This window comes from Pogona vitticeps, chromosome 3, assembly GCF_051106095.1.
Source record: "Pogona vitticeps strain Pit_001003342236 chromosome 3, PviZW2.1, whole genome shotgun sequence".
NCBI lineage: Eukaryota > Metazoa > Chordata > Lepidosauria > Squamata > Agamidae > Pogona > Pogona vitticeps.
The window spans coordinates 121,177,501-121,185,276 of record NC_135785.1 but is presented as its reverse complement, the minus strand read 5'-3'; positions in this window follow the sequence as shown (position 1 = coordinate 121,185,276).

Here is a 7,776-nt window from a genome sequence, read left to right as displayed (position 1 = left end):
GACCCAGAAAGGTGCAGGTAGGAATGCTCTGGGAATGGCTGGTTCATTCCAGCAAATTTCTATAAGAGTTTCTATATATTACCTACAAGAGGCATGGCCTTAACTGTCATGGTTGCCTGACCTTGAAATACCTTTCTACAGCAGCCTGCCTTGTACCAATACTGCACTTTCCTTTGCCTGGTCAAAATCTCTTCCTTTGCATGGGCATTTAAAAAAAAAAACCTAAACAGATTATATTTTCAAATACTGTATATGTTTTAATATTTTTAATGTTGGCTGCCGCTTGAATTTACTGCTTAAGATTACTTATCGTATTGAAATTTTAGGTACACTTCCTTGAGTTCTCTCAGGATGAAACCATGCTCCTGCGTGAGGAGGAAGCCAGGGACCATCGGCCGGCCACAGCCACTGGGTGAGAGGCAGTGGACTGTGGTTGGGCCCCTGCTGGATGCCAGCCCTCTTTTCCAGAAGAGCTGCTCGGCCCCCTCTGTGTCTGCAGGACCAGGTCCTGCTGCTCCAGGCTGCCTCATTCCCTTTGAACACCAGCCACCTGGCCTAGGGAGAGAGAGAGCTCTTAGCCAGAGCTGCTTTTGGGACCTGACCAGACCAGTGTGCCTGCGTGAGGAGGAAGCCAGGGACCATCGGCCGGCCACAGCCACTGGGTGAGAGGCAGTGGACTGTGGTTGGGCCCCTGCTGGATGCCAGCCCTCTTTTCCAGAAGAGCTGCTCGGCCCCCTCTGTGTCTGCAGGACCAGGTCCTGCTGCTCCAGGCTGCCTCATTCCTCTCAACATGAGCCACATGACTTGGTGGGGGGGAGAGAAGGGGCTTTAGAAATGTTTTATTTTATATATGTTTTAAATGTTTTTTAAATTGTTTTTAATTGCCATCAATTAAGAAGAGACCCACAGCGGATCTAATGGAACAGGAAGGGGGGAGGGCGTTGGAGGGGGCAGCCATTGAGGTGGTGCTGGGTAGGGGAAGGAATGGCGGTGGGGGTAGAACATGCCCGCGTAGGAGAAGAGAGGTTAGATATCTTACATCTATCCCCTCTTCTAGTCCTACTCCCAACCAGATGGTATCAGGTGACCATATCAGCAAACCCTCGAGCCACACGGTGCTGTTGATGAACGCCAGGTCAGTACAAAATAAAACTGCCCTCATCCATGATGTAATTCTGGATGAGGGGGCTGACCTGGCGTGCATTACTGAGACCTGGGTGGGAGAGGAGGGTGGTGTTCCCCTCTCCCAGCTGTGTCCGCCTGGGTACTCGGTCCAGCACCAAGGTCGCTCGGAGGGTCGGGGAGGGGGAGTTGCTATAGTCTATAGGAGTTCTATCTCCTTGACCAGGCTTCCTATCCCTTTGAGAGGAGGTCTCGAGGGCCTGTATTGTGTGTTGGGCTCGCGAGACAGGTTAGGGATTCTGTTGGTGTACCGCCCACCCTGCTGTGTACCAACAGTCTCCCTGCCTGAGCTGACGGAGGTAGTCTCGGACCTGGTGTTGAGGACTCCCAGGCTGTTGGTGCTGGGGGACCTCAACATTCACGCCGAGGCTCCCTTGACTGGGGCGGCTCAGGACTTCATGGCCACCATGACAACCATGGGGCTGTCTCAATGTGTCATCAGCCCAACGCATGAGAAGGGCCATACCTTGGACCTGGTTTTCTCAACGGGACTGGAAGATGGTGGTTTGGATGTGGAGGGGTTGGTTGTGACCCCATTGTCATGGTCAGACCACTTCCTGGTCAAGTTTAGTCTATTAGCTTCTTCTTCCCTCTGCAAGGGTGGGGGATCTATTAAGATGATCCGCCCTCGGAGACTAATGGATCCAGATGGATTCCTGAATGCTCTGGGGGATTATCCGTCTGATATGGTCGGCGCTCCTGTCGAAGCTCAGGTCACCCTATGGAATAAGGAGATGACCTGGGCTGTTGACACGATTGCGCCTAAGCGCCCTCTCCCTGCTCGCCGAGCCCAGACAGCGCCTTGGTATACTTCTGAACTGCGGGCGATGAAGCGAGAGGGGAGACGGCTGGAGCGCAGGTGGAGGAAATCCCGCTGGGAGTCCGACCGAACACGACTTAGAGCCCATTATCGGGCCTATTTCGTGGCAATACGGCTGGCGAAACGGCAATATTTCTCCAGCCGTATTGCTTCCTCAGAATGTCGCCCAGCCGAGCTGTTTCGGGTGGTCCAGGATCTTCTTCAACTGGGAAATCCAGTGGAGGTCCTGGACTGCTCATCAGCTCGCTGTGATGAGTTTGCCATCCAGTTTGAGGGGAAAATCGCTCAGATTTGCAGTGGGTTGGACTCCACAGTTACTGCAGAATCAGAGGATGTGTCCAGCGCACCGTGCTTTGGTCAGGTATTAATGGATGAGTTTCAATTGTTGAGACCTGAGGATGTGGACAGGGTGCTTGGATCTGTCCGTTCTACCACAACTCCGCTCGACCCTTGCCCATCCTGGCTAATTAGAAGATCAGCCAGGGGGGTTCGCACCTGGGTCCAGGAGGCCGTGAACGCCTCTTTGAGAGAGGGAGTGGTCCCTACCACCTTGAAAGAGGCGGTAATTCGACCACTCCTTAAAAAGCCAAACCTGGACCCAAGGCTGGTGGCTAACTACCGACCAGTAGCGAACCTCCCTTATTTGGGCAAAGTGTTGGAGCGGGTTGTGGCTGGGCAACTCCAGGCACTGCTGGATGAAACGGATTTTCTGGATCCATTTCAATTGGGTTTCAGGCCGGGTTTTGGTACAGAGACTGCCTTGGTCGCCCTGTATGATGACCTTTGCCGGGAAAGAGACAGGGGGAGTGTGACCCTGTTGATACTCCTGGACCTCTCAGCGGCTTTCGACACCATCGACCATGGTGTCCTTCTGGATAGGCTGGCTGGGTTGGGAGTTGGGGGCACTGTTTTACGGTGGTTCCGCTCCTTCCTGGCTGACCGTGTCCAGAGGGTGGTGCTGGGGGACAGTTGCTCTGCCCCATGGCATTTATGTCATGGGGTTCCTCAGGGCTCGATACTGTCCCCCATGCTGTTTAACATCTACATGAAACCGCTGGGAGAGGTCATCAGGAGGTTTGGGCTGAGGAGTCAGCAATATGCTGACGACACTCAGCTCTACCTCTTGTTTTCCACCAATTCAGGTGAGGCGGTTTCTGTCCTGAACTCGTGTCTGGACCTGATAATGGACTGGATGAGGGTCAATAAATTGAAACTCAATCCAGACAAGACGGAAGTGCTGTTAGTGGGTGCTTCGCCAGACAGGCTGGAGGGCCATCTCCCTGCCCTGAATGGGGTTACACTCCCCCTAAGGGACAGGGTCCACAGCTTGGGGTGCTCCTGGACCCCAGTCTAACACTGGAAGCCCAGGTGGACTCGGTGGCCGGGGCGCCTTCCTCCAGCTGCGGAAACTATGCCAGCTACGGCCCTACCTGGACGAGCAGAGTCTCATGACAGTTACACATGCACTGGTAACATCCCGTATAGATTACTGCAATGTGCTTTACGTGGGGCTGCCTTTGAAGACGGTCCGGCGACTGCAACTGGTTCAGAATCGAGCGGCGCGGCTGGTGAGTGGCGTGGCCGCCAGGGAACATATCAAGCCGATTCTGTACAAGTTACATTGGCTACCAGTTGCTGCCCGGGCCCAATTCAAAGTGCTTGTTTTGACATATAAAGCCCTAAACGGCTTGGGCCCTGGATACCTGAAGGACCGCCTCCTTCCATATGAGCCTACCCGGCAGTTAAGATCTAGCCAGGGGGCCCTTTTGAAAGAGCCATCCCTCAAGGAGGTGAGAGGGATGGCTTGTAGACAAAGGGCCTTTTCGGCAGCTGCCCCCAGACTATGGAATGCCCTCCCGACTGAGATTCGTCTGGCGCCGACACTGATGACATTTCGGCGCCAGGTCAAAACCTTCCTGTTCCAGAAGGCTTTTAACTGAAATAATATTAACTGTGGGTCTGATGGCAATTTTATATATATTTTAATTGTATTTTAATTGTACATATCTTTATTGTATTTTAAATGCTGTAAGCCGCCCAGAGACCTTTGGGTAGTGTGGGCGGCATATAAATTAAATAAATAATAATAATAATAATAAATATAAATGATTAAAGTAAATAAATAATGTAAATAAAGATTAAATGTTAATATACACTTTCCCTATGGATCAAAAGGCAGCTGGCAGCTTCTCACAGCCGATAGGTGTAAAACAAAAGAGATTCACACGAATGAGCATCACACACAGTTACCCTGTGAAGAAAACTGTTTCCAAGAACTATTGCTTCTTAAATATTTTCCTGTAGATTCAGCACCTTTGAATCCCTTTAATTTTTTCCCCTTGGGTAAATTTGTTTTTGTTTTGCTACCAAGGTGAGGGTATTGCTTAAGTGTCACCACTTCGGATGAGAAGAGCAGATTTTGACTATTGCCTCACATAAATCTATTTCACATGTTGTAACATATTGAAATGATTCTGCCAAGTTAACATAAACATATAGGATGCAACTCCACTAATGTCCTCATAAGCACTGCTGAACTGTGAATTTTATTGGGTCATTCAAAGCTGCTTCTTTTTCCCTTTTTTCACTGCTCAGCCAACAAGCAGATGGGCCAACCAGTTGGAATAGGGCTCCTTAGACTTCCCAAAAGAGGAATTCCAGAGAGTCTGAGGCAGGAAACACATGTTTCAGATAACCTGCTGTAAGCTTTTTACTGTGAGTTGGGTAACTCAATGATTTAGGCTTCTGGTTGCAGAGCCAAAGGTTGGGAGTTCAAGTCTCCACATCCCAGAAGGGTCTGCCTGTGTAGCTTTGGGTAAGCTGCACAGTCCCAGGACACTTCAAGAAGAAGGCAATGAACCCTAAAGGACCATCATCAGTCAGAAGTGACTTGACAAGACACAATTATTATTATTATTATTTATCTGAAAGCAGGTGTGTGCCATACTAAATCTGTTGATTCTTTTTATGTACACAGATAGACACAATGGCTGATATGCTATTTTTTGGTTATACAAAGAGTGTAGCCTTCTACTATTATTAATATTGTCCTGATATGCTGAAATGGGTTTTTGTGTGTATTTTTATTTAAAGGTAGTTTTGCCTAGTGACACAGTTTATTGCATTTTATTGTAATAGTGTACGATTTTATTGTATATGGTGAACTGCTCAGAGTAACACTAATGGGATGCTATAGAAATGGAAATAATCAATAAACAAACTTTTGGAATCAAATTGCTCTGAATTAGGAAATCTGTAGAAATTATCTGTTGAATACTGAGTTGTGCAACTGGGCATGCAAGAAATAATATCTACGGAGATTTTTTAAACTTATGCCAATTTGCTTCTAAAAGCTAAATCATTTACATAACGAGGCAATAGGATTTTGGCCATTGTGTTGTGATGGTGCCCATTATGTGGATGTCTCATGTTACCATGCAATTCCCCTCCACGCCTTGAAAAGTTCCTGCAGAGACAGTCTTGCAAGAGGTGGTGTATGTCAGTTGTTGTGGGTTCTTCAAAAAAAAACCTTCTCTGGATGTCTACATGTTTCTGCCATGGTTTTGTTTTTCTCCTCACTGTTTCGTGTTCCTGCCTAATATTTCTGGGTTACTTAGAAAAGCAGCCATGGGCCTTCTTTGCTGGATGCTTAGAACATTCCGAAGGAGAGCATCCAATTCAAAGAGGCTCAAGAACAACTTATTACCTGAACCTGAGCCTGCTCCTTTGAATTTCTTTAATTTAAATAAAATATTTATTTTTATTTTACCCACCTTTCTCCTTAAAAAGGCCCCAGGGCAACTTATATAATCAAAAAAACAATATTTAAAGCTAAAAACACTACATATACAAATACTAAAAAGGAGCAAACGAATACCACACACTAAACGAAGAACACATTCAAAATAGTAAGGTGCAGCCATCCATTTAAAACCTCATTCAGGCAGGGAGTCACTCAGGGAAAGCTTGTCTGAAGAGTCTTTGCCTGGTTGTGGAAGGGCAGCAAAGATGAATCTCTATTTCATGACAGCATCTACCTGTTTACTTAGCACAAAAGCCAGGTTCATTTTGCAGTTGTTTGGAAAATGGTTGGAGACACTTGAAAGCCACGTCTAGCAAATTACTACATTTGTTCCCTTCCAAGCCTTTTCTGCGAAGGCTAAAGTTAGACCAGGTTACATGTATTTTATGATAGAAACAGAAAGAGATGTGTTAACCCAGATGCTACCCAGAAAAAAATAGCCTCTGTGTTTCGCAATATATTGTGTGCTGCCTTTTCTTATAAGAACATGTAGAAGTGTCAGCCAGGGATGTCCATTGCCTCTGTTTGTCCTAGTATGTACAGTATTTGATTTGGCTCAGATGCCTGTACCATACGAAAAAGCCTTTCAAAAGCTGCCATACATATTATTGATAGCCAAGAGAATCAATATATGTTACATGCAGAGAGCGTGCTCTTAGCCTTGCTAAGATGGATGCACCTCCTCCCAAAATATTTTCAGCCAGAAACTTAATGGGGAAAAAAGACAAGGCATTAACCAATAGAAAAGTACAAGGTAAAGGAGGAGAGATCAAGGCGAAGAGGGGGCACTGTGGCACGGCTGAGTCAAGGCAGCCTTTCTCTCTCTTAGAGAGGCAACCTTTGAGCTGTGGGGCTGTCAATCCAGCAGACTCTGGAGATGGACATTTGCCTACAGTGATGGAACGACCCCAGACTTCTATTGTGTGACCTGTTCTAGGTACAGCATGATTTTCCTTTTCCTTTCTCATTGTCACCTCTTAGCATTTTCCCATCCTTTCCTGTTCTTCCTTTTGCTCCATGCACAGCTGGAAGCCCCCTTTTCATTATTTGTAAACTCTCTTGCTTTTGATCTCCTTCTGATCATTAGTCCCTGACTCTACCCTAATCCTTACACCACCACCACCACCCGGAAGCTATAGCTTACAAATACTAACTACTGATTTGTTCTCTGTATTGGTGATTTGCTTTTCCTTCTATTTCCCAGACATGCCCCCTTTTTAATCTCATTCGTCTGAAAAGCTCCTCATGCAGCCATCCCAGCATATTTAAAGCCTTCCACTTTTCATTCCAGTACACATTGTTTGCAATTATTTCTTCAGGATCTCATTTTAAAGAAACTTCAAAAACTTCTTTCCAAAGGTACAAATGACAAGGACTAGGTTTGTAGGAGACAAGAAGGCCAGCTTAAACTTGATTACTCCCCTTTTTCTGTTGTCGTTTAGCTATGACAATTTAGATAAAACTACACAATGATCAGCTGGTTGTTCAAAGCACTATTAAGTATCTCAGTAAACTTGGTTAAGTGTTACCTTGTGCGACATTGTTTTAAATGTTATAGCTGAACTGTTTTTCTAATCACTTACCAAGGAGGCAACTTTGTAAAACAGAGCAATGAAAGGCCAACTGGCACTAATCTTAAGTAAGTTTCCAGAGCAAGATTCATCTTGCAATTATTCCTTCACTCAAGGGTGATTGCCCCAGAGGCCCTCATGTGTGCTCTCCAGATGCAAATAACATTGAGAGCCCTACTGAGGAGGTTTCACCTCAAAGTGCACTTTTTTCATGCCATGAAAAATAGAGAGAAAAGCCAGGATGGATATTTTTTCAGAACGATTTAAGCAGAAAATTGGCTGTATCCCAGGAAGAGAGAAACCCACTGAAATAGTGTCCAAGCTATAGCAGAAGAAAGAGGCTAGCATCCAACCTGGAGGATAACTGCTTTCTTTACAGCAGAAAATATGGAAGGGGAGGA